Here is a 22,429-nt window from a genome sequence, read left to right as displayed (position 1 = left end):
TGCTCTACTGTATCAAATCATAGCCACTTACTACACAATGCATACCTCCCAAATGAACAGAAAGAGGGACACATCATGCTGCGTGCTACACTGCAAACTTTGGGCACACCCTAATCCACACCCATTTACCATTTCTTTCTCTCCTGGCAGGAGGAGTTGTCAGAGGAGCACTGGTAATGAGGGGCATTCAGCAGACGCCGGAGACTTTAGGGCGTAGACCCAAATCTAGGATTGTCCGCTGTATCCGGGACAATTGGGACTAGAGATGAGCGGATGGATTCCCGGGTCTCTGGCAGCGTCCAGGTCAGTGGTACCTGGCGGCTGGACTGGAGGCCGTGACTCTCTAACCTTTCGGCATCACCGGCGGCTTTTGATCACCCGGTTCAGCACAACGTCATCTGTACATCCTGCTCATCTCTACACTGTGTTCCAAATTATTATGCAAATAATATTTTCTCAGATTTTCCCAAATTACCTATATGAATTGCAGTCATTGTAATTTTCCAGTCAAATAACTATTAGAGTACAATGGACGAGAGAGTTCACTCCTTTTGAACAAGCGGTCCTATGTGCAAATGTAACATCACCTAGAATAAAGTTTTGAGTTGAAAACTGTTTGATTTCAGTTTGTAATAACCTGCTAATGCTTATAATTTCAAAAATGACCATTTTTTGTTCTTTGTTAAAATGAAAAGGTTGAAAACTCTGATGTGCATAATAATTTGGAACATGCATTTTGAGTGCAGTTTGAGTGTTTTATTTTTTTAAAAATATACTGTTATCATAGGCAGTTTGTACAAAAACCTTTCAATTGTACTCTAATAGTTATTTGACTGGAAAATTACAATGACTGCAATTCATATAGGTAATTTGGGAAAATCTGAGAAAATATTATTTGCATAATAATTTGGAACACAGTGTAGTTGTGGATTATTTTTTGTTCCCTCATTCACAGTTGGAGCCGCCAGAACTTTCTCATCTTTATGTAGCTTCACTACACCACATCCTTTTTTTGTGTGTCTGCAAGGCCGTGTTCACACGTAGCAGAAATACTATGTTTTTTGTTTTCTGCAGGATCCGCAGCAAACTTCAGAATAAGAATCAAAGCTTTTCTGTACTGTTAAAAAGCATTAAAAACTCTGCTTCATATCCGCCCCAAAATCGCATCAAATAAGCGGGAAAACGCATAAAAGAAACACAGCAAACACCAATAATCAGTGAAGATTGTCATGTGGTGCGGACACCTGCAGAAAAAAAGCAGCAGAAAGAACGCAGCATTTACGCTACGTGTGAATGCAGCCTCAGCATTATCGTTTTGTTATATTTTTATAGAGAAAAATATAAATTACACCATTTTTTTTTACGTCATTTACCGATCCCTGAAAATAATCTGATCTTTGTGTTGTGCGGGTCGTTATGATTACAGAGACACAAATATGTCCATGTTATTTGCTGATTTTTAAAAATAAACGCATTAAAAATAACTTTTTTTCATTATCAAGTGTTTTTCATTATTATTTTTTTAGTAATTTTATAAGATAAAAAAAATCTCCTAGGGTATGTACACACGATCCGGAGCCGCTGCGGGTTTGAAGCCGCAGACTTATGCAGTGTCCAAATGTTACAGCATAGTGGATGGGATTTGTAGAAATCCCATGTCCACTATTCGTCTCTGTGCACCTGCAAATCACCCATGGACACGGACATGCGGCGCTGTATTTCTATCAATTCTATCAGCCTATAGTCAGATTCTGCAGTACAGATCAAGTACATGGAATTCTGCTCATTACATAACTAGAGCTTGTGGTTCAGCACAATAAAGCTCCCATCTATCTGTAATGTGTGAAGGTTGTGGTTTCAAGACCTGAGTAGACACAAAAAAAAAATCATTTTTTTTTTAATTGCTTATTATTTTTAATATTTTTAGGCTACATTACCACAATCAGGAACAGCAGTGCTTTGGATGCAGTGTATTCTTGCTGCGTCCAAAGCGCTGCGTTATAATCACGCAGCACAGGTGAGCAGCATCCAAAACGCTGTTCTTCCTGATCGTGGGCTCATAGCCTTAGAGGAATAAGATAAATATTTTTCTTCACCTCAGTATACAGGTATATACACTGCTCAAAAAAATAAAGGGAACCCTCAAATAACACATCCTAGATCTGAATTAATGAAATATTCTCATTGAATACTTTGTTCTGTACAAAGTTGAATGTGCTGACAACAAAATCACACAAAAATCATCAATGGAAATCAAATTTATTAACCAATGGATGCCTGGATTTGAAGTCACCCCCAAACCATAATGTAATGTCCTTAAAACAAGTCAAAATGAGGCTCAGTATTGTGTGTGGCCTCCACGTGCCTGTATGACCTCCCTACAACGCCTGGGCATGCTCCTGATGAGGTTGCGGATGGTCTCCGTTTGTGCAGACACATGCACATTTGTGGCCTGCTGGAGGTCATTTTGCAGGGCTCTGGCAGTGCTCCTCCTGGTCCTCCTTGCACAAAGGCGGAGGTAGCGGTCCTGCTGCTGGGTTGTTGCCCTCCTACGGCCCCCTCCACATCTCCTGGTGTACTGGCCTGTCAACTGGTAGCGCCTCCAGCCTCTGGACACTACGCTGACAGACACAGCAAACCTTCTTGCCCCTGCTCGCATTGATGTGCCATCCTGGATGAGCTGCACTACCTGAGCAACTTCTGTGGGTTATAGAGTCCATCTCATGCTACGACGAGTGTGAAAGCACAACCAAAATTCAAAAGTGACCAAAACATCAGCCAGAAAGCATTGGTCCTGAGATGTGGTCTGTGGCCCTCACCTGCAGAACCACTCCTTTATTGAGGGTGTCTTGATAATTGCCAGTAATTTCCATCTATTGTCTATTCCATTTGCACAACAGCATGTGAAATTGATTGTCAATCAGTGTTGCTTCCTAAGTGGACAGTTTGATTTCACAGAAGTTTGATTTACTTGGAGTTATACTCTGTTGTTTAAGTGTTCCCTTTATTTTTTTGAGCAGTGTATATACAATGTATTTCTTTGGAGATTTATACTCTGACTCTGCTTCTGAATTCATTGCAATGTAGAGTCAAAATAACCAAATGCTCCTATCTTTATCATTATGGGCTTGCGCTCAGTGGTTAGAGCAAACTGCCTGTGAACATTGGGAAGCACATTGACACTGTGATGAGAGTGTGAGACCCAGTGAGAGGAGGTGAATATATAAATTGTGCACTTAGAAGAGATGATTGGCCCTCGCCCCTGAGGATGTGGAGCTATGGAGTGGTGAAAACATCGGAGAGAGAGGTAAGTATAGAAGCTGGTAGAACACTGAGCTGTGACAAAAATGGGACAGTTGGGAGCTATGCACAATGTAGTGGTAAGTCCAAGGATTTGTTTATGGCTTTTTCCTGTAGATCTGGAAAATCTGTAACAAATTCAGAAGACTCTTCAAAAAGTTACAAAACTAAGTTTAGAAACAAAATAGAAAAAAACAGGCCAGGATCTTGTTTTGTTTCATTTTTTGCTGCCGTTTTCACTGTTTGCAATGCAGAAACCTAGCAAATGTTGCAGTAGAAATTTCCCAATTCGTAACCTAAGGCTAAGTCCCTCCAATGAGTATTTTGAGCGTCTTACAGTTCCTGCAAAGTGGATGGGATTTGTAGAAATCTCATGCCCATGGGTGGAAAGTAACCCATGGTAAAAATGTTTTATTTGTGGATTTTCCCCATAGACTTGAATGAGATGATGAAAAACACTTACGAGTTTTCAGTGCTTTTCAGCAGTGGAAATCCACTAAAGATGCATGTAATCTGCAATTATCAATAGAGTTTTATCAAAGTCAAATACCAATGTTTGTTTTGTAGTCTGTAGACATGGAGACGCATAGGGCTGCGTAGGAGCTGTGTACACAAAACTGTAGGAAGCATTTTATACTATTTGTAAAATTGCTTTCTTTTCTATTTAGATACATAGGGACGATGATAAAAGTGTACATGCTGTGTGTTATGCTAAGTGCGGAAATGCTTCCTCTCTGATGGGCAGGTGCTGGCTTCTCCTACATATCAATGAGCACTTGACTATACACCCAGTATATTCACACAAGCTTCCATGTGCAGATCCGAGTAATCACAATGATTATTATTTTATTATCGCGACTAGAATGCATCTGTTACTTAGTTATAGGAGACCTGCATTATTCTGTCTGTTATTTCCTAGCCCCAAATATCACCACCCGCCCTCTATCATAACAAGGGCAGCTCCGTGGTGTAGGTCGGTAGAGGCGATGACACATTGCACCAGGAGTGACTGTAAGACAAAAGCCTCATAGTGTTTTATTACACAATCAGATGGCAATCAGCTTTCATGCCCATACTGGTTCTTAAGGCACGTTTTTCACTATTTATTATAGGGCAGTACTAATTCATTATATCTATGATTTACAAATTGCGTGTCTTATTACATACCACAATGAAATGAACTGAAATTCAGAGATGGGGAGCTTTCAGCTATAGCTCACAAGGAATGTATGTCGGCTGCCATGTTTGCATTCTTTTCTGAGTATGGCCATGTTCGCAAGTGCAAAGACGTAGCTTTTATTCCAGTGTAGGTGTCCTCATCAAAATATACAATAATAATCTGCTCTTATTATTGCATTTTTCCAGTATTTTCTAATGTGTTTTTGATGCAGATTTTGGTTTAAGTGTTAAAGTTTCTCCTTGTAGAGAGTGACATGCCTGCCATGCCAGTGTAGAGAGACTTATAGGCCATGTAATGCTGTTCTGAGAAATTAAATATGCAAATTGCCTCTTCAGAGAGGAAGAGGACTTGAACTCTAGTGCCACCTATTGGAAGTAGCAATCCTAAAAGTCTATATCAACCCTTTAACAAGCCTTCCCATATGACTTAGGATAAAAGCCAACCCATAATCTCAATTTACAGACACATATTTTGAGGTGTTGCCTCTCTTCAGTGTAAATCAAGCAATCTGATTTGGCTGTATAAGAGGCCTCTGACTGGGGTTTAAGACGTAACGTTTCTCATTGTGGAGAGTGAAATGCTTGGTATACAAGTAGGGAGACTTATAGGCCATGCAACCCACAAGTAGAGACTTTACCCATTAAACCGCAGTCAGAAGCCCCTCATATAGCCAAATCACATTTCATGCTTTGCACCGAGGAGGGACAACACATTAAAAAATTTGTCTGAAAATTGAAATTCTGGAGTGCCGATTATTCTAAGTCACATGGCAAGGCTTGTTAAAGGGTCGATAGTGACTTTTAGCATTGCTACTTCCAATAGGAGGCACTAGCATTCAAGTCCTCTTCCTCTTTGAAAAGGTAGATTTGAAATAGCATTTTTAAATCCGCTTTTTCAGTGTAGAAACAGGGGGATTCTGCACTTGCAACTGCATTTTTTTATATAAATTTTTTTCAGGCTCTCAAAAGAAACCTATAGGAAACAAAATGCTCAAAAAACAAACAAAGTTCAACAAAATCTTAAAACGCACAGTGGGCGTAAGTTTACATGAAATCACATCCACTGTGCATTAACCTGTAAATGCTGCGGATTTTCTGCGCAAAAACACAGCTAAAAAACACGCAGTACCTGTGCTATGTGGGAACATGGCCTGAGAAATAACAGAAATAGGTTCATAGGACCATTCTTGTCCATGTTCCCTAATAGGACATCATTTCATTACACTGCATGCAAAGCAAAACTCTGCGGCTGTTGCTGTAATAGAAATATACGGCAGGATAGGCCGACATTCTAATATCTATATGGTCTTCCCAACTACTCCCCAATAGATTATGTTGAGGATTGTAAGGAGTGGAAATCAATCACCCAATCTTTTTGTCCAAAATGCAGGATAACCGGCAGTGGCTTAAGGCTGCCAGGCACATTAGAGTAAAAATGCTTTTTTTTTTTTTTTTTTTTTTTTATAAAAGGTAGCTATTTTTGTCGCCATATTCTGAAAGCTGTAACTTTTTTATTTTTTGGTGAACAGAACTGCATGATGGCTTATTTTTTGCGGGACGAGTTGCAGATTTTTTTCGTACCATTTTGGGGCACATAGTAGCTTTTGATCGCTTTTTATTCCGATTTTTCAGACACAGAATGAACAAAAACCAGCAATTCAGTTATTGTTTTTATTTATTTTTTTTATTGCGCCGTTCGCCGTCCGGTAAAAATGATAAGACCGATTTGTCCGCCGGGTCGGTACGATTACAGCGAAACCAGATTTATTTATATTTTTTTATGTTTTGCTATTTTTACAGACTAAAAACAGTATTTTACAAAAGAGAACTTGACTTTGCATCGTTATATTCTGAGAGCTGTAACTTTTTTATTTTTTTGCCGAATGAGCCATATTATGGCTTGTTTTTTGCAGGATGGTTTGGCGTTTTTATTTGTATCATTTTTTTTTACATACGACTTTTTGATCGCTTTTTATTCACTTTTTTGTGAGTCAGTATGATGAAAAAGTGTCATTTTTGGCGTTTTAGTTAATATTTTTGTACGGCATTAGCCAAACGGACTAAAAAACACAACAGTTTTATAGAGCGGGTCGTTCCGGACGCAGCGATACCAATTATGTGTACTTTTTTCGTTTATTTTTGTTTGATCACAAACGCTGCGTTTTGAGCGGCAAAACGGATTTTAGTGATTTATGTGCATTTTGTTTAACTTTTTTTTTTACTGTTTCACGAAGTCCTACTGTGGGACATGTGTGACTGTCAATTTGATAGCTGGTCTCATACACTGCAGTACCTCTGTACTGCAGTGTATGAGACCTGTCAGTGACCTGTCTTATTGCTGGCTCTCATAGGCCACCGTACCCTGGGATCATCAGGGTACCATGGTAACCATCGGGACCCGTGATTCTCATCGCAGGGGTCCGATGGTTACTAAGGGGGTCGTAAGACCCCCTGGTAAGCACTTAAATACAAGCGTTATTTAAGGGCTTAATCGGCCCCGTTTGGCATCAAGACTGGCCGGGGCCGATACTACAGAGTGTCAGCTGTGACACACAGCTGACATCTGCAGGAATCACCGCCGTCGGGCGGCGCTATACACTTATTCCACAGTGACGCATTTTAACGGCACTGTGTAATAAGTACAATTAATGACCGCTGTAAAAATGCATTACGGTGGTCGCTAAGGGGTTAATATATATATGGCAAGTAGTGTACTGATAGAATTGTATCAATATAGATCAAATATTGCACTCTATCAAAAGTGCTATGTGCATTATGGTGTAATCTTTTTGTGATCTGTAAACGGTCGGGACTAACAGAAGGTAGGATTTCCTTATCAATATTAATAATATTAATTCATATTCGGTAGTTTTTAAATATTATTATTTTGCTCAGATATAAATATATAAGGAGTTACTCCTATATGGATAACATGTAATGATTGTGTTACAGGTGGATTGATATCCCCTTTGATTTTATCCTTATCCACCTGTCGACTCCTATCAATTGTTTTTAGAAGATTTGCCCAATAAGTTACAGTATTCCTAGCAGCCTAGGATAGACCACAGTTCAGACTTGCGGCAGAACCATGTCTGAACTATCAATCTTCTTAGGCAAAGCAGAAAACCAGAGGCTGGGAATAGGCCGCTCCTGAACCTACATCTTGAGAAAACCCCTTTAAAATATATAGGGCAATACTAGAAATACCGACCCTGATTCATCATTGCTTTCCATCTGTATTTTGAATTTTGATTTTGGAGACCAAATTAACACCTTGAACGTTTTTGTCTAGTTTTGTATGTTTATGCCTTTTTTTTTGCTTTCACCCAATTCCGTATTCTATTTGCGACTTTTTTTTAAAGTCTATTTCATATGTGCTCTCCTGTTTTTTTTGTTTCCCGCCTTTTGGATGAAGTATAGCAATCCTAGATGTTTTTGCTTGATTCATCAATTGTGACTTTTTAAAAGGATGCAAAATGTGACCGCATTTTCTCTCCAGTCCTCCCTGGTGAATATTCGAGTCATTCTTAAATCTGGAGCAATTGTGGTGACTTTTGGTGCCAAATTGCTTCTTTTACCGTCAAAAGTCGGAAGACAGGAAAAGGTCCATTTTTGACTTTGTGCCAAATTCATGAAACGCGTGCACCATTTTGACAAATTTGGTGCCAAAAACAGCAACAAATATCACAAAAGAAAAGTGACTTAAAAAAAATGCAAATGATGAATTGGGGCCTCAGCATTTTGATTAGTGGTGTTGTGTTTGAGGCCGTGGGCCATGATTTTTTTCCAAAATGCAGCATGCTCTAGGTATGGAATGTGTGAGGCAGTGACCGGGATCGTATACGAGGGACGTTTTATATCCCCCAGAATGTGTACAGAGACCTATTAAATCCATTGGAGTGCATTGCAGTCACAGACACAGCTGCGTCTGCAATGCAGGAATGAAGGTGAGCAATGACCTGGTCAGACCACCTGGCTAAGGCAGATTAAGTAAAACCCGGCAGGGCCTTCATTTCTTGGAGGAGGTCACAGGAGGCAGTGGGGCGGCCTCCTCCCTCCAACCCGGGTTTTCCATTGGCTCTTGCCACAGGTCCTTTAAAACTCCTGCACTAAGGAATAGTGTTGTTTTATGTTGCAACCTGCTAGGAGCACAGCAGGAAACCTCAGCAGGACTGAGTGTGGCTGAACCACTGCCTGGGAAGGCTCTGCACTTGTCAGGCTCTGAGCGGCCCGGTGTGGCCGTTGTCCCCGGCAACCATTGTGTATGGACTTTCTGGTAAGCCGGCTGCGAAGCGGAGGACTTTCTGTTAACCCGTGAGTTGCTGAAATAAAAGCTGTTTATGTTGGAGGGATAGCTAAAACTAGAGAAGAGAGAGAGAGAAGAGAAGAGAGAGAGAGGATTCAAAAAGACCTAAATAAACTGGAGCAGTGGGCAGCTACCAACAGAATGGTTTTTAACAGGGAAAAATGCAAAGTACTACATCTGGGCAATAAAAATGAAAAAAGCATATACAGAATGGGAGGAATAGAGCTAAGCAACAGTACATGTGAAAAAGACATAGGTATACTAATAGATCATAGACTGAACATGAGTCAACAGTGTGATGCAGCAGCAAAAAAGGCAAATACAATTCTGGGATGTATTAACAGAAGCATACAGTCTAGATCACGTGAAGTCATTATCGGTCTTTACTCCTCTTTGGTCAGACCTCATCTGGAATACTGTGTACAGTTTTGGGCACCACATTTTAAAAAAGACATAGACAAACTGGAGCAAGTTCAGAGAAGAGCGACCAGAATGGTGACTAGTCTGCAAACCATGTCCTATGAGGAACGGTTGCAGGATTTGGGAATGTTTAGCTTGCAAAAAAGAAGACTGAGAGGAGACTTAATAGCTGTCTACAAATATGTCAAGGGCTGTCACATTGTAGAAGGATCATCTTTATTCTCATTTGCACAAGGAAAGACTAGAAGCAATGGCATGAAACTAAATGGGAGGAGACACAGATTAGATATTAGAAAAAACTTTTTGACAGTTAGGGTGATTAATGAGTGGAACAGGCTGCCATGAGAGGTGGTGAGTTCCCCTTCAATGGACGTCTTCAAACAGAGGCTGGACAGACATCTGTCTGAGATGATCTAGTGAATCCTGCTTTGAGCAGGGGGTTGGACCAGATGACCCAGGAGGTCCCTTCCAACTCTACCATTCTATGATTCTATGATTCTATGACTTGCTTGGGTCACTGCCTCAGTTACTGCATGGTGTGAACACCGCCGCCTTACAGCTTGGTGGAGAATGCGGGCATAGTGACTGAGGCATACCCCACCGGCCGCTGCACGACCACAATTCGGCCTGACACCTTTCAGTTCCACCCCATGGACAAAATAGAGGAGCTGTTTAAGCAGCTGGTACTCACCCAGCAGCAGCAGATGCAGTCTCAGCGGCAACAGCAGGAGCAGTACCTGAGTCTCCAACGGCAACAGCAGGAGCTGCACCAGGATCTCCAACGGCAGCGGCAAAAAACAAATGAACTGATGATGCAACAGATTGCTGCCCTGCGGGAGACGCTGACGGCATCAGCCCCGGAACATCGAGACGCCTGGGACAAGGTTCGCTCAGCGTTGAGGAAGATGGGACCGGAGGACGACGTGGAAGCCTTCCTCACCATCTACAAACGCACAGCAGAGCGGGAAAACCTGCCAGCCGACCAGTGGGCGGAAGTGGTGGCTCCGTTTTTGGTTGGCGATGCCTAGAAGGCCTGTTTCGACCTCAGTCAGGAGGACACCCGGGACTACCAGAGGCTCAAAGGTGAGATCCTTGCCCGGCTGGGGGTCAATACATACGTGAGGGCTCAGCGTGTGTTTTCGTGGGCCTATGTGGAGACCCGACCTGCCCGGTCTCAGGCTTATGACCTCCTGCAGCTGGTAAAGAGGTGGCTCCAACCTGAGACTTTGTCCCCAGCCCAGATAGTGGAGAGGGTGGTGGTTGACCGGCTGGTGAGGACTCTGCAAGTCGCTATCCAACGTTGGGTGGGGCAAGGGGACCCCGGCACCCTCGACCAGGTGGTCAGTTTGGTCGAGCGCTACTCGGCTACTCAGGACTTCATTCGAGACTCCGCCCCCTCTCGGCTGTCACGCCGATCCCTGCCAACCCAGGAGTCGGGAAAGGTGTTGCGTCCCTCTGCTGGGGACAGTCAGCACCGTACCCGTGCTGAAGGGGAACCCCAGAGTGAGAGTGGCAGGAGACCGGTTCCCTCCCAAACTGTCATAAGACCTAACAGTACCACCACCCTTAGGTGCTGGCGGTGTCAGGGGCTGGGACATGTGATTGCTAATTGTCCCCTGACTACGGAACCCATGGACTGCGGAAATAACCGCCGGGTCTCAATGTACGCCCAGACCGTCTGCACAGCGAGCGCCGAATCCCGGGACAGTGAACTCCAACTATGCCAGGTACTGGTTAATGGGTACACCACGGAGGCCCTCCTGGACTCAGGGAGCCTTGTGACTTTGGTACATGGGTCGTTGGTGGCAGAAGACAACCCCGGTGAACGGCCCGTTGGGGTTGTGTGTATCCATGGGGACCTCCGAGAGTACCCAACTGAGGAGGTAGTCCTGTCCACGCCGTGTGGAGAAATAAAACATGTGGTAGGGGTGGTAAAAACTCTTCCCTATGGGACTGTGTTGGGAAGAGACTTGCCCCTGTTCTAGACTCTGTGGAAAAACAAAATCCACTCTCCCCCGGTAAAATGTATTACAGACATTGTACCCGACGAAACAGAGTCAGGGGAACCTGCCGTAGGGGTGTCCAACCTAGGGACAGAGTGTGACCCCGATAGGTTTCCCTTAGAGGTGCTGGCAGGAGAGGTCGTGGAGATCCCATCGATCCCCGAGCTGGAAGTGTCCCGGGCCACGTTTGGGATGGCTCAGCTACAGGATCCCACCCTGGCTCAGGCGTGGGAAAGGGTGTTAGAGGTAAATGGCGTAGCTCAACAGCCCGGTGCCGATACTGTATTTCCACGCATGGTAATCAACAGTGAGTTGCTCTATAGGATAGATAAGATCAGGGACGAGGTTGTGGATCAGTTAATGGCACCTCAGTCGTACCGTCAGGCGATTCTCGAGATGGCACACTCACACCTGCTGGGTGGACACTTAGGGGTAAAAAAGATGCTAGAACGTATCTTGCAGCGGTTCTTTTGGCCTGGGGTTTACGCGGAGGTCAAAAGGTACTGCGAATCCTGCCCCGAATGTCAGTTGACCACACCCACTGCAAGTTTCCGTAGCCCATTGGTACCTCTGCCAGTGATAGAGGTGCCTTTTGAACGGATTGCAATGGATTTGGTTGGACCCATTGTAAAATCCGCCCGTGGACACCAACATATACTGGTAGTCGTCGACTATGCCACTCGGTACCCGGAAGCTATACCACTACGCCACACCTCGGCAAAACTGATTGCACGGGAGCTGTTTGCCATGTTCTGTCGCCTTGGACTCCCCAAGGAGATCCTGACGGATCAGGGGACCCCCTTTATGTCCAAAGTGACAAGGGAACTATGCAAATTGCTAAAAATTAAACAATTGCGCACCTCGGTGTACCACCCTCAAACCGACGGGCTAGTAGAACGGTTCAATAAAACCCTCAAGTCCATGTTAAAAAAGGTGGTTTCTAAGGATGGAAGGGATTGGGACATGTTGTTACCCTATTTGATGTTCGCCGTCCGTGAGGTACCCCAGGCTTCCACAGGATTCTCTCCCTTTGAGTTATTGTACGGCAGACACCCTATGGGTCTGTTGGACGTAGCCAAAGAGACATGGGAACAAGAGCCAACTCCGCATAGGAGTATAATTGAACACGTGGCTAGTATGCAGGACCGGATCGCGGCGGTCATGCCCATCGTGAAAGAGCATTTGTTAGATGCCCAGGCAGCTCAGAGGCGCACATATAATAAAAGAGCCAGAGTCAGAACTTTTAACAAGGGTGATCGGGTGTTAGTACTGGTACCCACAGCCGAGAGTAAGTTCATGGCCAAGTGGCAAGGACCATATGAGATTTGAGAAAAAGTGGGGGAGGTAAATTACCGGGTGTATCAGCCCGGAAGGAGGAAACCTGAGCTGCTTTACCATGAAAACCTGCTAAAGCCTTGGAAAGATCGAGAGTGTTTAGTTACAGACATCACCCCGGGCATAACACCAGAGAATTCTCCACCTTCAGCCAGGGAAGCATCCGAGGGGGAGGTCAGGATAAGTGATGCCCTCACTAAACAGCAGAGACGGGAGGCTCTCTCGCTGGTGCAGCACAATACCGACGTGTTCTCAGAGCTACCGGGTAGGACTAAGGTTATCCAACATGACATTGTCACCGAACCTGGGGTACGGGTACGAATAAGACCGTACCGGGTACCCGAGGCCCGGAGGCAAGCCATCACGGCTGAGGTAAAACAAATGCTTCAGTTAGGCGTCATAGAGGAATCACGGCGTGAGTGGGCTAGCCCCATCGTACTGATTCCAAAACCAGACGGATCATTACGCTTCTGTAACGATTTCCGGAAATTGAATGAAGTGTCAAAGTTTGACCTTTATCCAATGCCCAGGGTGGACGAGCTGATTGAGAGACTGGGGCAGGCCCAGTACTTTACCACGCTCGATCTCACCAAGGGTTACTGGCAGGTACCTCTCACAGATTTGACGAAGGAAAAGACTGCCTTCGTAACTCCAGAGGGTCTATACCACTATGTGGTCTTACCTTTTGGGTTACATGGGGCCCTGGCTACATTTCAGAGGTTGATGGACATAGTGCTCAAGGCTCATCAGGAGTACGCGTCCGCGTATCTAGATGATATTATCATCTTGAGCACCAACTGGCATACGCACCTATCACAGGTACAGGCAGTGCTGGATTCTCTCAGAGCCGCAGGGTTAACGGCAAACCCAAAAAAATGTGCGATAGGGCTAGAGGAAGCCCGATATTTGGGGTATGTGATAGGCCGAGGAGCTATCAAGCCCCAAATCAATAAAGTTGAGGCTATAAAAAACTGGCCCAAACCATCAAGTACAAAACTGGTGAGGGCGTTCCTTTTCATCCTTGGGTATTACCGCCGGTTTATACCTAATTTTGCTGGGCGAACAGCGGCCCTGACCGATCTCTTGAAGGGAAAAAAATCGGTAATGGTTCGGTGGAACCCTCAGGCAGAAGAAGCTTTTCAGTCCATGAAGTTGGCCCTGTGTGGACAGCCGGTCCTCATCAGCCCCAACTTCAGTGAAACCTTCATTGTACAGACAGATGCCTCTGAGGTAGGCCTAGGGGCGGTATTGTCACAAAAAGTGAATGGTGAAGAGCACCCGGTCACCTACTTGAGTAGAAAACTTGTCTCGGCAGAGAAAAACTATAGCGTGGTAGAGAAGGAGTGTTTGGCTATTAAATGGGCCTTGGAATCACTACGCTATTATTTACTCGGGCGTCAGTTCCACTTGGTGACGGACCACTCACCCTTGGTATGGATGAGGAATGCCAAGGAGAGGAATGCGCGAGTCACCAGGTGGTTCCGGTCTCTGCAAAATTTCAGTTTCTCTGTAGAACATCGCCCTGGGAAGTTGCAAGCAAACGCGGATGCCCTGTCCCGGGCACCCTGTATGGTGGCAAATGTTCAACCCCACAAGTTTGAACAGAGGGGGGGGATATGTGAGGCAGTGATCGGGATCGTATATGAGGGACGTTATATATCCCCCAGAATGTGTACAGAGACCTATTAAATCCATTGGAGTGCATTGCAGTCACACACACAGCTGCGTCTGCAATGCAGGAATGAAGGTGAGCAATGACCTGGTCAGACTACCTGGCTAAGGCAGATTAAGTAAAACCCGGCAGGGCCTTCATTTCTTGGAGGAGGTCACAGGAGGCAGTGGGGCGGCCTCCTCCCTCCAACTCGGGTTTTCCAGTGGCTCTTGCCACAGGTCCTTTAAAACTCCTCCACTAACTATTAGTGTTGTTTTATGTTGCAACCTGCTAGGAGCACAGCAGGTTAGCTCAGCAGGACTGAGGGTGGCTGAACCACTGCCTGGGAAGGCTCTGCACCTGTCAGGCTCTGAGCAGCCCGGTGTGGCCGTTGTCCCTGGCAACCATTGTGTATGGACTTTCTGGTAACCCGGCTGCGAACCGGAGGACTTTCTGTTAACCCGTGAGTTGCTGAAATAAAAGCTGTTTATGTTGGACTTGCTTGGGTCACTGCCTCAGTTACTGCATGGTGTGAACACCGCCGCCTTACAAATGTTTCTGGTGTTTTTGTCTTTTGCCTTTCAGGAAAAAAAATGTTTAAAAAATGAATAACTCCACTAAATAAAAAAGCCCAATATGTTACATAAAATACATAAATTTGGCCATATAAAGCAATTTCTGATGCATTCTTCATGATGTAAAGGAGCTCTAATAATATATATTTTGACCTCAGTAGTAATTACCACTGTATCCTGATATTATAATGTAGTGAATATAAGCCAAAGCATAGAGCTGATGAAAGAGCATCATAGGCTCTGGTGGATCCAGTATAAAGAACCATGCTTTCTAGGCTTAAAATATTGATCCTTAGAATAGGTCACCCATATCTGATGATTGTGGGTCAGACACGCATCACCCTCACTTCTGATCAGCTGCTTTCAGCTTCGATTGGAGCTGAATGTGAATGGAGACAAAACAGCACATCTCTGTTCACTGTGTAGTAGCCGTTCCTCGGTGCTGGAGATCAGCTCCTATTTACTTCAGTAGAGCCCCAGTCCTGGTCTTAAACCAACTTAATTTCATGATCTTTGCAACAGGAGCAGTGGAAGCAAACTCTTTCTTTTCCAACAGAGCCGGCCAGGTGTGTAGCTGATGTCACTGTCAAAACACATGCTGCTCTCCGTCTCTGCTGAACATGACAATTAGCAGCTTTAGAAGAAAGCATTTATCAGATGGAAACTATGTCTGAAAAAGCCGTATTTGCCTGTAGCAGGACTCGAATTCACAAGCCTTTCCAATCTCACCACTCTCTGATCTATGATGTCAGCAGCTGACTGGAATAATCTTTGATTCAGCGGGGAACAATGCATTATTCAGCATGCTATGAAAACAGAACTAACTACGCTTTGTCATCTGTTAATTGCCAGCCTCTACCAGACATTTGCAATTATGTTTTTGGTGGAGGCCACACCAAGCTCATTGTTCATCTTATCTACAGATGTTCAGCACTAAAAAAATAGACAGAAGAATTGGCGATGGAAGGGGAATTAATATTCTTCTTTTTATATATAAGAGTATATTGTTATACTGGTTCAGGAAGGGGAACACAATATCCTGAGCCAATATCAAGTATTTCTAGGCTGTAGCTTGGGGGAAGATAACTCCCTTCATACAGAGAGGAATGTATAGTATTTTCAATTACTATAGAAATTACTACTAGATTGTTTATTTGCTGCCAGAAATATAGACTGGAAATCATAGACAAGCAATCTGCCATTATATGATCCTTAAAGTCTGTCATCACATTTGACTTATCTAAACTATTAATATTGGCATACAGGGCGTAGAATACTGAAAAAGTCCCATCTGTATGTCTCATATCAGATGTCTTGTTGAGAAATCATCTTTTATCACTTTATATAAATGACCTCTTCCAGACTATGGGGAGGACACTGCCTGGAAGATAACTCTGCCTCCAGAGCTTGTTTTACATGAAGGGGGAGTTACCAGTGTGATGTGTGATGGCCGCTCTCTGCTCTCCTGATCTCACTGCAGAGCTGTGTGTGTGATTATACCTCACACATCTGCAGGTTCCTCGCAGCTTCCATCTCACAGGCAGACAGGGTTGTAATATTGTTACAATACAGAAGAGCTCAGAGAGGAGCCAAAAATGTGTTTGCAAGACGACAAAGTTAATTTCTCCTGTTCTGTGTTAGTTACTTGCTTCACACTGGTAACTCCCCCTTCATGAACAATAATCTCTGGAAGCCGAGTTATCTTCCAGGCAATGTCCTCCCCCATAGCCTGGAAGAGATCATTTCATTATAAGAAAAACGTGGATTTCTCTGGAATAAGACATCAGATCGTAGATATCAAGGTATCATTTTATTCAGCTTCCTATGACCCACATGCCCATATAGACGGCTTAGGAGAGATGATCCTACTGACAGATTCTCTTTAAGTACATGATTTAGAATTGCACTATTGTTTGATTTACTATACATGTTAATGTTAGGTTTGTAGCACACATTTTGATCAAATTGTACTAAAGGATAAAATCTCATTTATATGTATAATAAATTTAGCTGTACGCTAATCAAAATTTCTATATACAGTACAGACCAAAAGTTTGGACACACCTTCTCATTTAAAGATTTTTCTGTATTTTCATGACTATGAAAATTGTACATTCACACTGAAGGCATCAAAACTATGAATTAACACATGTGGAATTATATACTTAACAAAAAAGTGTGAAACAGCTGAAAATATGTCTTATATTCTAGGTTCTTCAAAGTAGCCACCTTTCGCTTTGATGACTGCTTTGCACACTCTTGGCATTCTCTTGATGAGCTTCAAGAGGTAGTCACCGGAAATGGTCTTCCAACAATCTTGAAGGAGTTCCCAGAGATGCTTAGCACTTGTTGGTAGTGTTGAGTCACTCCTGTAGTGTTCGAGTTCGGTTCGGTTCGTCGAACACCCGTATGTTCGCCGAACTGTTCGTTGAACACCTTCGAACACCGTTAAAACCAATGCCAGGCAAACAAAAACACATAGAAACACATAGAAAACACCTTCAAAGGTGTTCAAAAGCTGACAAACTGCTCAGAAGACACAACTAACACATGGAAAAGTGACAAGAACATATAGTCATGCGAAAAGAAAAGAGGTGGAGGAGTAAAAGGAGGGGGAGACACAGATATAGGCATGTCATGCCCTTCTAAAACCAAAAAAGTGCGAAGCCGACACGGCCAGTCCGTTCCTGCCCGTGCGACCTCCGTGTCGCCGGCTTTGTGCCAGAGCTGCGGTGGACCCTGACGGCCAGCCCCCCTCTCCCAATACTGGTGCCTGTCCCCTGGTGGGTCGAGCGAGCCCCCCTGCGGTGGAGGCAGGTCTAATCTTTTTAATTTAAATTGTCTCTCTAATTTGAATGAGTACACTTTAAATCCTTCTACAAGGATCTATTGGAGGGCAAGTCTCCAGTAGCGTTCACTAAAGCTGCTGCAGTTAAAAAGCTTTTATAAGGATCGAGCTTGGCGGTCCACCCCAAGGCGTCCTACGCCAGTCCCAGCCCCTGTGCCTTGGGGTGCCTCCCCGATGCTCTTCACTCAGTGTCCCGGGGGCCTGAACCATTTCCTTTGAAAAAATTCAGAGTCCAAACTACAGGTGGTGTAGCTTGCTTAACAGCTGGGATAATCCGCTGACTAGCAGACACTGCTACTAGGCTCAAAGTATTTCCTGGGCTAGATGCAGTTAAAAATTTGTAATTAGATACTCTCGTTGGATGCTGAGAAAGCATTCCATAGAGTCTCCTGGCACGCCATATATTATTCTCTTAAAAAGCTTGGGGTAGGGGTCTAGGGGACCCTTTTATAGGCAAAATCACGGCCCTGTATCGCAATACGTCACCTAGGCTGAAGATAAATGGAACATTTTCATCACCTTTCATAATCACCAATGGGACAAGGCAGGGATGTCCTCTGTCCCCTCTCTTATACATCCTAGTGATGGAGCACCTGCTCTCATCAATTCGCCATAACCCCAATATTAGGTGGATTGAGGTGGGAGGCACCGAGTACAAGTGCTCTGCATTTGCTGATGATGTCCTAGTATATATCACTCAATCACATATATCCATCCCTGCTGTTATGGCTGAAATAGATCACTTTGTTACATGGTCAAATTTTAAAATCAATGCAGCGAAGTCTGAGGCCCTCGAGGTCTCCCTCCCCAAATCCATACAGGATTCCATCCAGTCCAACTTTCCCTTTGCCTGGCCCTCGCAGGGTATCAAATACTTAGGAATTTGTTTTCATAGAGACCTCTCCCGTCTATGTTATCTTAATTTTGGGCCCTTTATTGAAGAACTCCTTACAGACCACGGTTGGCAAGTTAGAACTGTAAGATTCAATACGTGAACCACTGGTGTTTTGTGGAAAAGCACATGTACACTGTGTTCCAAATTATTATGCAAAAAGTGTTTAGGAGTGATAAGGAAAGAATTTTTTTGTTTGTCACTTAAACTCATTGATGGTGATGTGTGTCAGGGCTCTTTATATCACTGTAAGCAATTGCAGACACCTGTGCTAATTAGTTTGGCAGGTGTGTCCAATGAAAGTCAAGACTACTTAAGAAGGCTGTCCCACATTATTAAGCAGCCTACATTTTCAGCCAAAATGGGAAAGAAAAAGGATGTGTCGGCTGCTGAGAAGCAACAAATTGTGGAGTGTATAGGTCAAGGCATGACTACAATCAACATTGCCAAGACACTTCATCCTGATCATCGCACAATCAAGAAGTATGTAGCTGATTCACAGTACACACGTGTGCGTGCTGATAAGGGAAAATTGAGGACTCTTTCCTACAGGCAATTACGTCAGGTTAAAAGAGCAGCGGCAAAAAAGCCTTGTCATAGCAGCAGACAAGTTTTTGAAGCTGCTGGTGCCTCCAACGTCCTCCGAACAACAAGATGCAGGGTCCTTCAGAGGTTTGCAGCTGTGCATACGCCATCCTGTCGACCTCCTCTATCCACTTCACACAAGCAGAAATGGCTCCAGTGGGCCAAACAATACATGAAGACTTACTTCAAAACTGTTTTGTTCACCGATGAGTGCCGTGCAACGCTCGATGGTCCAGATGGATGGAGTGGAGGATGGCTGGTTGATGGACACCCCATGCAAACACGGCTATGGCACCAACAAGGAGGAGGTGGAGTAATGTTTTGGGCTGGAATCATGGGGAGAGAGATTGTCGGCCCCTTTAGGATCCCTGAAGGGGTAAAGATGAACTCCATAATGTATGTGGAGTTTCTCAAACAGCACCTCCTGCTATGGTTCAAGAAGAAGAACCGTGTATTCCGCAGCAAGATCATTTTCATGCATGATAATGCACCGTCTCATGCTGCATATAACACATCTGCATCTCTGGCTGATATGGGCATAAAAGGGGACAAACTTATGGTGTGACCCCCATGCTCCCCTGACCTCAACCCCATTGAGAACCTCTGGAGCATCATCAAAAGGAGTGTCTATGATGGCGGGAGGCAGTTCACATCTAAGCAACAGCTCTGGGAGGGTATTCTGTCCTCATGCAAAACAAATGAAGCAGAAACCATCCAAAACCTGACAAATTCAATGGACGAGAGAGTTCAGAAGCTCCTTTCGAACAAGGGGTCCTACGTGCAAATGTAACATCACCTAGAATAAAGTTTTGAGTTGAAAACTGTTTGATTTCAGTTTCTAATAACCTGCTAATGCTTATAAATTTCAAAAATGACCATTTTTTTGTTCTTTATTAAAATGAAAAGGTTGATCGAAGAGTGTGGGGGATCTAAGAGTGTGGCAACCCAGTAGTCAGGATTATTTTGAATTCTGACAATCTGAGGGTCATGTTGCAGGTAGTGCAGCAAGAAGGCACTCATGTGTCTTGCGCATCTAGGAGCCCCAAAATTATTTTCTGGACTAGATGCAGCTAAAAATTATTATTAATTTGAAAGCTGGTGGAGCTTAGTATAGATGGCCTAATAGAATCAGTACTGCAAACTGCTACAAGGCCCAAATTATTTTCCAGCCAAGATACAGATAAACATGATTAGTAATTTTAAATCTGGTGGAGTTTAGTATAGATGGCCTAATAGAATCAGTACTGCAAACTGCTACAAGGCCCAAATTATTTTCCAGCCAAGATACAGATAAACATGATCAGTAATTTTAAATGTGGTGGAGTTTAGTATACATGGCCTAATAGAATCAGTACTGCACACTGCTACAAGGCCCAAATTATTTTCCAGCCAAGATACAGATAAACATGATTAGTAATTTGAAAGCTTAAAACGGTTGGTGAGGAGAATTTAACAAATCATCAAGCTTTTACTCTCCCCAGGATGACACAGGGGTAGAAAAGTCGTTTCGGATCCATGATTTGTTCATCTTTAGGAACGCGAGTCTGTCTACATTATCAGTGGAGAGCCGTGTGCGCTTATCTGTCAGCACACCAACAGCAGCGCTGAACACACGTTCAGACAGAACGCTGGCTGCGGGGCATGACAAGATCTCCAAGGTGTAAGTGGCGAGCTCCGGCCATTTATCCAGATTGGAAGCCCAAAAAGAGCAAGGGTCCAGTGACACAGTCATGGCTTCAATGTTTACTTGGAGATACTCCTGTACCATCGTCTCTAGGCGTTGACTATGTGTCAGACTTCTTGTCTCCTGTGGCCTTGCAAAGGATGGGCTAAAAAAAGTGGTGATATGATTCCGCAAAATTGATGTTACCAACAGATACTGTGTTTCTGTTACGTTTTGAGTGCTGAACACTCGACGGTCCCACGGTTGGCAAGTTGGAACTGTGAGATTCACTACGTGCACCACTAGTGTTTTGTGGAAAAGCACATGTAAGATTCTGCAACAGTCTCTGCTGATACTCCTGCATGCGTGCATCTCTTTCTATGGCAGGAATAATTTCTGTAAATTTACCTTTGTACCGGGGAACTAAGAGTGTGGCAACCCAGTAGTCAGGATTATTTCTAATTCTCACAATTCGAGGGTCATGTTGCAGGTAGTGCAGCAAGAAGGCACTCATGTGTCTTGCGCATCCAGGAACACCAAGTCCCTGTTGTGTTGGTGGCGAGGTAACAATCATGCTTCCTTCCTCTGCCCTCTCCCCCCAACCTCGCACAACAGAAATGTGATCAAGGTCTCCCTCATCTGATGAGTCTTCCATCAGTTCGTCCTCCACTTCTTTCTGGGCTCCTGCACCTTCCTCACTAGTTTGGCTGCTACCATGCGCCCTGGTAAAACCATCTCCCCCACCCTCACATGCCTGCCGCCTTGGTGCTGCCGACTGTCTGGACCTTGCAGATGTTAGCCCTTCCGCATACAACTCCTCCTCCTCTACTTCCTCCACCTCCTCTTGTGCCACCACCTGACTCCGAATTCTGTTTAACATGTGCTCCAGCATGTAAATCACCGGAATAGTCATGCTGATAATGGCATCGTCAGCACTAAACATCTTTGTCGCCATTTCAAAACTGTGCAGAAGGGTGCATAGGTCCCTGATCTGAGACCACTCCTCCAGCGTGATTTGCCCCACCTCTGGATCTCGTTGGCCCAGGCTATATGTCAGAACGTATTGCACCAGGGCTTGTCGGTGCTGCCACAGTCGCTGCAACATGTGCAGAGTTGAATTCCACCAGGTAGGCACATTGCATTTTAGCCGGTGAAGTAGCAGGCCCAACGACTTCTGTAGAGATGTAAGTCGCTGAGCAGCGGGATGCGAACGGTGGAAGTGAGCACACAGCGACCTTGCCCTCTGCAGAAAGCCATCTAGTCCGGGATAGTGGGCTAAAAATTGCTGGACAACCAGGTTCAACACGTGAGCCAGACAAAGCATGTGTGTGACATTGCCCCGGCGAAGGGCCGCACCCAGGTTTGTAGCATTGTCGCACACGGCCTTCCCTGGTTTCAGGTCCAGTGGAGACAACCATTCATGAAACTGGTTCTCCAGAGCTGACCACAACTCCTCAGCTGTGTGACTCACATTTCTCAGACATTTCAAAGTAAAAACCGCCTGATGCCATTGAGCCCTGCTGCCAGCATAGTAAGGAGGTGTGCAGGATCCCTTCTGCGCAGTTAGAAAGCTTGTGGCATGACCAGACAGGCTTTGGGTGCAGGTGGAGGATCGAGAGGAGGTTGAGGAGGCAGAAGCAGTGGAGGAACTTCGAGATAAAGAGGATTGACG

This window comes from Phyllobates terribilis, unplaced genomic scaffold (assembly GCF_046119375.1).
Source record: "Phyllobates terribilis strain yellow unplaced genomic scaffold, ASM4611937v1 Scaffold_2__4_contigs__length_985480577, whole genome shotgun sequence".
NCBI classification, from domain to species: Eukaryota; Metazoa; Chordata; class Amphibia; order Anura; family Dendrobatidae; genus Phyllobates; species Phyllobates terribilis.
Note: the sequence above shows the minus strand (reverse complement) of the source record.